Here is an 8854-nt window from a genome sequence, read left to right on the forward strand (position 1 = left end):
TGATTAATTAAGCGTACGCGGTAGTAGGAGACAATGAGATGAATTTTGACCTGACTATTTGGTAATCCCGTGTGTGTGAAAGCCTCCCACACACACGGGAGAGGCACACTCCATCATGAGCAGCAGCGAGTAGGAGGCGGCGGCGGAGGAAGGAGAATATCTGTAATTGAGGGCAATGACCCAGAACACCCAAGCTCATGCAATCTGATCTAGCTGAAATACCGGCTGTCCGTCTTTCATCTTGTCTTCTTTTAGGTTAAGATGTTACTGGCCTTTTCTTTTTTCTGCCTCCGCAACCTATTATATTAAAGTAGGGGTGTTTTGTTATTTTTTCACCTGAAATTCCTAGACAAGTCACTTCACTCCATTAACATTATCTGATAAGTATGTGAAACCTCTAAGAATGTATTTCTTGTTTACTTCTTTTCACTTATCCAACTCTCTCATTCTTTATAGTGTCTTATTTCGGCATCAGTTACCCAGTTCACCCTCTTCACCGTTTAAACATTCTACATATTGTTAAGTCTCTGAAATCTGCAAAGAATTTCTCTCCTTCTCTCCTTCTCCATTTCTTTTCTTTCATATCTATCCACTGTTCTCTTCTCTCGTGTTAAGATTTATTGCAGTCACTTCATTTCGCTAAATTTTTCTAATAAATGTCTGGAATCCCCAAGGATTTTCTCTCCCTCTCCACTTCTTCCCACTCGCAGGCTCATAAGCTCTAATGCTTATCTATCTCTCCTCGTGTGTTTTTGTTCTTATCATTAAAATAATGCGCCTCCTTTACCTTCTTAACCTTCCAGCGGCGGATCGTTTATAATAATACCTAACTACATTCTTTCCCACTAACTTTTCCAGCCAAGACTGATTTTACTCTTCAAATCTGACTCAAATATTTTCTTCTCCCTTGCTGTTTAGTTTGGTCTCACAAAACTCATCCAGATACATTTTACATACATTTTTATTTTTTTTTTCAGAACCATTTTTATTCTGATTACAAACACTCATGCTCAGACAAAGAGATTATCTTTGTGTTCAACTTTTTTCTTTGATGTCAGAATATTTCTACGTTAAGCTTCTGTAGCACTTTTCCCTATGTTAAAATTTTTATTGCACTAACGACACTGGCTGGAACCTTCCGCTCATGCTAAAACGAAACAAACGTAAGTAAAATCTTCCCCTTCCCACTCTTATTTTTATACATCACAGACAACGCAGCATTTACGTCCTGTTCACACAACAACTTCCCTCCTCACGAGTCTCTTTATCCTAATTAGTCAGCACATTAAAGGACTTAAGATAGATGAATAACACTAAAAACAGTAAGCACGGAGTGGTATGTTACTCAACTATTCACCATGACTGCACATTTAACTGAATACAAGTTTACTGTCCCTCCGCCACTGTTCTGTCTTGTTGCTTATGACAAAACACAATGTAATATAGGAATACTTGGTTTTGTTCCCACCTGTCTAAGCTGCAGGTAAGGTTATGAGTACTGTAACACCCACTCAGGGGCGTCACACAAGGGTATTTCTTCTTGGTATATTATTACGCCTCGTTATTGACACTCGTTCATTCTTGTGTGTGTTCACTTGTCCCATATGGTGAACGTGAGGGTGAACGACAGGGTGAACGTGAGGGTGAACGTGAGGGTGAACGGTCCAACTGGAAAAGGACCCTTAATTAATCTCTATGCAATACAAAATTAACATAAGTAACATCACAAAGTCCACATGAAGGCATTGGAGCAACACATTAATGAAATCACTATGAACACGTGTAAAAAAGAAAAAAAAAATAACAAATACATGATAAATAAACTACTAGATGATAAATAAACTACTAGCTAACAAGCTATGGTGACTATCCTTAACAAATACATGATAAATAAACTACTAGATAAATAAACTACTAGCTAACAAGCTATGGTGACTATCCTTACGGTGTAAAGACCCTTCTGGGTCACAAATCTCACATGAATGTTTGATTACCTAACTATGACAATTTACGTTGAAATATCACAAAAACACAACATATATGTAACAGTTCTAGGTGTAAGGTAAAGTAAATACAACAGGAGAGAATAACAAGCAACAAATTACTACACATTCCCAATATATTCCTAAACCTATCACAAATGTAATAGAGGAACACTCACCAGTCGCTGGCGCTCACAGGGAATAAATCCACAGGCTTCAATCCAACAAGGTGTGTGCGGCTGCTATACCACAGACAGACTACCGGCTTGACCTCCCTCCCTGAGCCACCTTCCCTCGGTTTCCCGCTCGAGGGATTCATACACGAATGAAACACTCATTAACACTCATTATTCCCAGGTAGTTATCATATGAAACGAGCAAATACTATGAAACAAACAAATATGAAACGAGCAATATACAGAAATAATTTGTATAGTGACCACCATCAAACACCATGTGTTACAAGTACACCATTGCTCTGTCTAGACCCTCATCACCAAACACGAGGAACACTCTCTCATTTCCCGTCTGTCCCCAGTGCAGGTAAGGTTAACAGTATTTATGTAATAGCAAAACTGTGTATTGGTGGGCAGGTTCGCACAATCAGTATTTAATAATGCTGTAGGAATAATAGATGCTTGCCACTCTGGTATTCTGCCCCTCCACCTTACTTTCCACACGTCCAAAGTAGCGATGGTGGTGGCAGCAATAATAAAAGCAAAGTTTTCAGTATGTAATTCTCTTCCTCTTTTTATTTATTCTCTCTCTCTCTCTCTCTCTCTCTCTCTCTCTCTCTCTCTCTCTCTCTCTCTCTCTCTCTCTCTCTCTCTCTCTCTCTAGGATCCTGGAAAGCAGAGCAACACATTTACACAAGTCAGCATGAACATCCTTATCTGAAGAGTAATTAATTACGGTGACAGAATTATCTGGCGCAGCTGGAGGTGCAGTGCCGTGCCAATGCTTCTTGCGGCAAATGTCTGCAACATAGGCCTATTCTGAATCACTTCCGCGCCGCACCACCACTACCTTCAAGAGGCTCTAGCTGAAGTGATTTTTTTCAAGAAATATACTTCGACCTACGTTTGTATATACATACACGAACTGCCGCTGTTGACTTCTTGCAGCGTCTTTTATATTCTTACGTTCTTGTTATGGTCGTAAGTTGTCCGCTGGCACCGAGTGAAAGTGAGCGGGAGCCAACCGTCTTGTACAAGCAGACAGGCGCTGAGAACCTGGCGCGTGGGAAGCTGTCATTGCACTAATGCCCGCACAGTGGCACCAGTTTCCGGTTTTGTCTGTTTTTTCTCCACTTAATACATGTCGACCTTATTACCGGAAAACCGCAATTTGGTGTGACTTAAGTGAACATTAGAGAGCATTTCCATAAAGTCCCTCCGGTAAGTATTCGTAATGGTGAGTAATGCTGCTGTTTACTTGTTCAGCGTCGGACCTCAGCCGCCTCTTCCCGCCGCGTCCTGCAGCCCGTAACGAGGCAACTTCTGCCCCGCGTCCTAACTTTTGGTACAAGACTCGCAGCTTTATGTCTGGACACACTTAGCGAAGAGAAGGAAAGAAGGAAGAATCTCAGCATTCATATTTATTTCAATGTAAACTTGCTTCCTCATGCGTGCCCATTGTAGTCACCCACACTACTTATGTATCTGCCTAAACTATGCACACTAAATTATACACTACGCCTGTGCGAAACGAATTAATTTGGCAGCTGCACTTAACTCTGGCGGGGGATTCCTGAAATGCTGACGATGATGACTAGTGTGTATTTTTGACCTTTAAATATGGTTCGTAAATATAAGCGAAGCAGCTTCGTCCTCTTGTTTGTCAGTGAATCAGTGAGTGAAGCAGTCTCTCTCTCTCTCTCTCTCTCTCTCTCTCTCTCTCTTATACTGGTAATATCTGAATCAATTGGCTTCGGTAAAGACGATTACACAACACACAGCAACCATTAGTTCAAGAGAGAGAGAGAAAGAGAGAGAGAGAGAGAGAGATTATGTAGGTCCGAAGGAAGTAAAGAAAAAGAAAGGAACTGAAGGAAGTGTGTTGAGTGCAAGAGGGACTCAAAAGGAAGAGGAAATTAAGGAAAACGAGAGGCAGGAAAGGGCTATCACGAGAGAGAGAGAGAGAGAGAGACTGTAGTAGACTATGGACAATTGGTGGCGGTGTAGCAGGTGATGTCACACGCTGCTGACGTCACCACTATATCAGACATCTCCTTCGACACGGCCCCAGATATTCAGTAATGATTCAATGGTACAAGAAGACGCCGCCGTGACAAGATCGCGGCGTGTTGGCTGATGAGAGATAGCCTCGTCTTGTGTAGCCTGTTGCCTTAGCAGTGAAGAGCGACATGTAGGGACGTGTTCCTTTATACACGGACGCAGTTTCAACGATGTACACCCACCTGCATCATCACCACCAACACCAACATTACTGCTACCACTATTACCTCCGCTGTTACAAACTCTCACACCGCAAACCTCACCAATTTTCACGCCATCATACAATTGACAAGGCATCTCATTTCAAAATACCTCACAAACACGACACAGAAGAACAAAAATTAAAGAAGAAAGTAAACATGTCAAATAAACCTATAGTGAAACAGAAGAGTAGAGTGTTGGAGTAGGAGGGAAATGCTAGAAAAGAGCATCAGATAATTGGAGCACGCAAGGAGGGAATGCAGGGACGGAAATAAATGAAGGACAGAGTGTTGGATTATGTGAGAGAAAAGGGTCGAGAAGAGAATGAGATGATTTGAACATGACAGGAGAAATGGAAGGACAGGAATAAAATTTAATGAAGGACAGTGCTGGATTGTGTGAGAGAAAGGAATAGAGAGGAAAAAGAGAGGATTAGACTTTGCTGGCATTGCTGGGAGAGGAATAAACATCGTATTTTTTGCCTCACATTCGATGATCAAGTTGTGTTTCAAGTTACCAAATATACTGAGATGTGGGAAGATGACGTGTGTTATCACTGACTTTGGGTGTGAGCTTATTTCGAATATAAATAAGCAAATAGGTAAGAAATAATAACAACATGAATAATGAAGTGTTTCATTTAGTATTGTTAGCGCCATCATTATGACACGAGGTACTTGTTAATATTAATTATATTACAGCATGTGACACCAACACCAGTAATCACAGCACATTACAGCTCAGTGTGTTTAGGTGCACTGAGTTGGTGTCGGTGCTAGACTCACACACACACACACACACACACACACACACACACACTTTCAAAATGGAATACGTGAAAGAAATATTAATTAGAAAACCCCAGATAATTTTGACAATAACATATGTAAAGCAGCTGAATATATGAAAATGCGTATCCAGTATGTTGACAATTTATTGCATGAAGCTGTCATTCCTGTCGTGCTTGTGTTGCAATCACCTCCTTCCTGTAGTAATGGAAAGTAAAGCGGGGGGAACACTCTGGAAGGCTGTCGTCCTTGTCCTACACTATTGCTATTAAGTCTTGCAGCATATCAGTAGTGTTTCATGAAGGCCCATCTTCAATAATGGCGACTATGAGCTTTGTCAGAACATTATCAATACAAAACAAGGGAACATGACTCACTTTATTGGTGTTAAGAAATCCCCTTCACTGCGCTGTCCACAGTGAAGAGGTCATCTATCTTGACGACACTTACTAGTCTCGCTACCAGTGCCTGTAAGTTTTAGCTAAGTTTACCCTAAATTTACTCTTATAATTGCCTTTATTATCCCCATATGACACCAACGAATATTTTTGCCAATTAGGTCAAGGTCTCAAACATCCACTGTCAAAATAGCATCCTTGTCCGACGCTTTGTTAAGATTTTATTTATGAAAAAACGACAGACACAGCATCCCAAATCTTTAGTAATAATGTAGGCGTATTAACTTTACCATTAACAAGGTCTAGCTGAAGTTATTGGGGGTTTCAAGGGTGTTTTCATGATTTTAGTAATAGTTTTGTAGGGCTTTGTGAAAATATTGGAGTTCTCAAGGATGTTTGCATGAATTTAGTGATAGTTAAACAAGCTCTTTAGGAAACTACGGTCTTCATAGATGTTTATAGTTTTATTGATAGTTTAACATGATGTAGTGAGTTACTAGGTGTTCGCGGATTTCATAACAGTTCCTTGTTCACGAGATGGATTGTGTTTGTCTGTGTACATCTTGTGGTTAGTTGCTGGACACTCTCTACCTAATCTATAAACAATAATGATGGGGCACTGTTAGGATGGCAATAATTAAAGTGTATAGCACATAATTTTTCATACAAACCACACACACACACACACACACACACACACACACGCACGCACAGACACACATGCGCGCGCGCGCGAAACAAAATTCAATGATATATGCAACTGTATGAATAAAAATGCAAATAATGAATGGAGTACCAAGTAAAAAATGCACACGCACATACATACAAACACAAAAAATACTATGAAATAAATAAATATATGAACAAAAATACTGATAATTAATTACCGCTAAATATAAACTCCAGGCTAATTAAGTGTGGATAACGAAATAAAAAAAATATTAATTAAATTATAAATAATAAAAATGTGTTAGTTGGAGAAATGCTGGTGATATTTCAAAGTAACACACAAAAATTAGAATTGTATTTTTTTCATAATCATTCTCTCTCTCTCTCTCTCTCTCTCTCTCTCTCTCTCTCTCTCTCTCTCTCTCTCTCTCTCTCTCTCTCTCTCTTTCATCACCTTATTTAGCATTGTATATTAACCTAAGCCAAGCGTAATAAGTTAAATCTCTCTCTCTCTCTCTCTCTCTCTCTCTCTCTCTCTCTCTCTCTCTCTCTCTCTCTCAAAAGTTTTCTTGTTAATAATGTGGAAATCTTGTTAGTGTGTCACTATCACCATAAAAACACCCTCAAAAATGAGTGTAACTTTAACTACGTAGAGCCTTTTGATTGGTGGAGGTGGTGCGGCGCAGAAGTGTTTCAGTAGGATGATTAGATGTGCCGAGTCGCCGCTGCCTCAAGAAAATGAACATCTAACAAATAATTCGTACGCTATTCATTGTTTGGACACTCGTGATACGTGATGACTTAGAAGTAGATAAGAGTATGTATTCTCTGTTCTCTTTTATAGTGTTGGGAGGTCACCATTTGCGTTGAATTGATATCTACTGGTGAATCTGGCAACGCGACGCTTCAACTTAGGGATTCGAGTCAGGGTGGATCCCGTTTGGTAAGATTTACTTTCCGTAGTCCAATAATGTATCATGTCCTTTGAATAGTGTGTAATCTTAACCCTGCAATGCGGTTGAATGTTCTTTGTATGAGGTATAATCTCATCCTTGCTTCATACACACTACAACAATACACTTTGGTTGTGGATCAGGCACGTGGCACTTCAACACACATACACAACACACATACGTATTGGAGTAAGCGTAAGTAGGTATTTGAAACCAAGCTGATATACATCTTTCACATTCGTGTAATGCTATCATATCTCCATTGAAAACACGTGTAATCCTATCCTTACTGCATACATAGTACATTTATACAGTTTGGTGGTGAATCTGGCAACGTAATGCTAAAGTTGAGGACTCGGGTCAGGATGGATTGCCATTTGAAACCAAGCTAAAATTCGCCTTTCTTGAACCTGCAATGCTGATAAATGTTCTCTGTATAAGGTGTAATCTCATACTTACCTCGTGAACACTACAGGAGTACAATTTGGTGGTGAATCTGTCAATGTGACGTTTGAGGTATGGGTTCAAGTCAGCGATGTTTGAAACCGAGCTGAGATAAACCTTTCGTAGACCTTTCATGCTCTCATATACGTCCTTTGTATACCGTGTAATATTCAGCAATTGAGTGGCATATCCCGGCATACCAGATACCGGAAATAAAGAAAGGTATGAGAAAGACTCGAAGCAGTGAACCTCGAGAACGAACCGAGTCCCAGATTGGCCAGGCGGAGGTCCCACGCTGGCGTCACCACTCGAGGGACGAGGCGCCGCGCGGTCATCACCTCAGTAATTGAACACCTGTGTCATTAGTTTGTGTAGTGGTCGTTAATTGTACTTTGCAGTAGTGCAGGCAAAGGAAGCGTTAGACTCTCTAGCTTCCATGGAGCTGACTTTGCCGTGGGTACTGAGCGCTGGCAGCAGGGAGTGTGGTGCTGGAGGCTTGGTGTTCCCTGTCTGATGTACTCCGTGGCGACGCCGGACAGCAGTAGGAGCGAGGTACAGTTGTTGATTCATGTTTGTTGTCTTTGGTGTGCAGTCACCATGTTTTGTTTGTTTATTTCATAACACGTGTTCACATGATAACTGAGGGTAAGTAGACTTTGTGACGTCACTGATACTAGTCCCCTCCCCCCACCCCCCACAGCCTGCCGCTCCCCACGGCACCTTATATCCCCGCTACTGTGTTTTCCGTGATGCTGTACATATGAATATCGTGCAGTGGTGTCACGGATAGTTTGAAGCTGTTATTTGCAATTGTATTTAGTGGCAATGATTGTTGGTCGTTACCATTGTTCAATAGTTTAGTCGCGTGTATCATTGCACTTGTAAGGGAGGAGGGCATGGGAGGAAAGGGTTGAGGGGACAGCGTGATGCAGTGACAGTCATGCTTGACTTCCTATATTCTTGTACTGATATGAGAGAGAGAGAGAGAGAGAGTAGGTCAGGCAAGAAGTAAGGGCATTGTATCAAGGGAAGGTGCAGAGGTCAAGAAAAGGTCAGGAGGTGAGGGAAGGGAGGAGGGAGGTCATTGGAGCAGGTCACCGAAGGTCATGTCTGTCTTGGTGAATGTCAGAGAGAGAGAGAGAGAGAGAGAGAGAGAGAGAGAGAGAGAGAGAGAGAGAGAGA

General features: G+C 41.1%; 2 long non-coding RNA genes across 2 annotated transcripts in view; one reads left to right on the forward strand and one right to left on the reverse strand.

Annotated features, from left to right (window-relative positions):
* Nucleotides 1-943: 943 nt before the first annotated feature.
* On the reverse strand, nt 944-2278 carry LOC135096819 (uncharacterized). Its single transcript, XR_010265055.1, has 2 exons — nt 2162-2278; nt 944-1668 (listed from the first exon to the last, which is right to left on the reverse strand). It is a non-coding gene; the product is annotated as an uncharacterized LOC135096819 (long non-coding RNA).
* A 5598-nt stretch (nt 2279-7876) lies between these two features.
* LOC135096784 (uncharacterized) overlaps nt 7877-8854 on the forward strand; it is a 10631-nt gene continuing 9653 nt past the window's right edge. Inside the window, exon 1 of the long non-coding RNA XR_010265018.1 lies at nt 7877-8224. This is a non-coding gene — a long non-coding RNA (uncharacterized LOC135096784). The remainder of the gene's footprint in view (nt 8225-8854) is intronic.

This window comes from Scylla paramamosain, unplaced genomic scaffold, assembly GCF_035594125.1.
Source record: "Scylla paramamosain isolate STU-SP2022 unplaced genomic scaffold, ASM3559412v1 Contig7, whole genome shotgun sequence".
NCBI classification, from domain to species: Eukaryota; Metazoa; Arthropoda; class Malacostraca; order Decapoda; family Portunidae; genus Scylla; species Scylla paramamosain.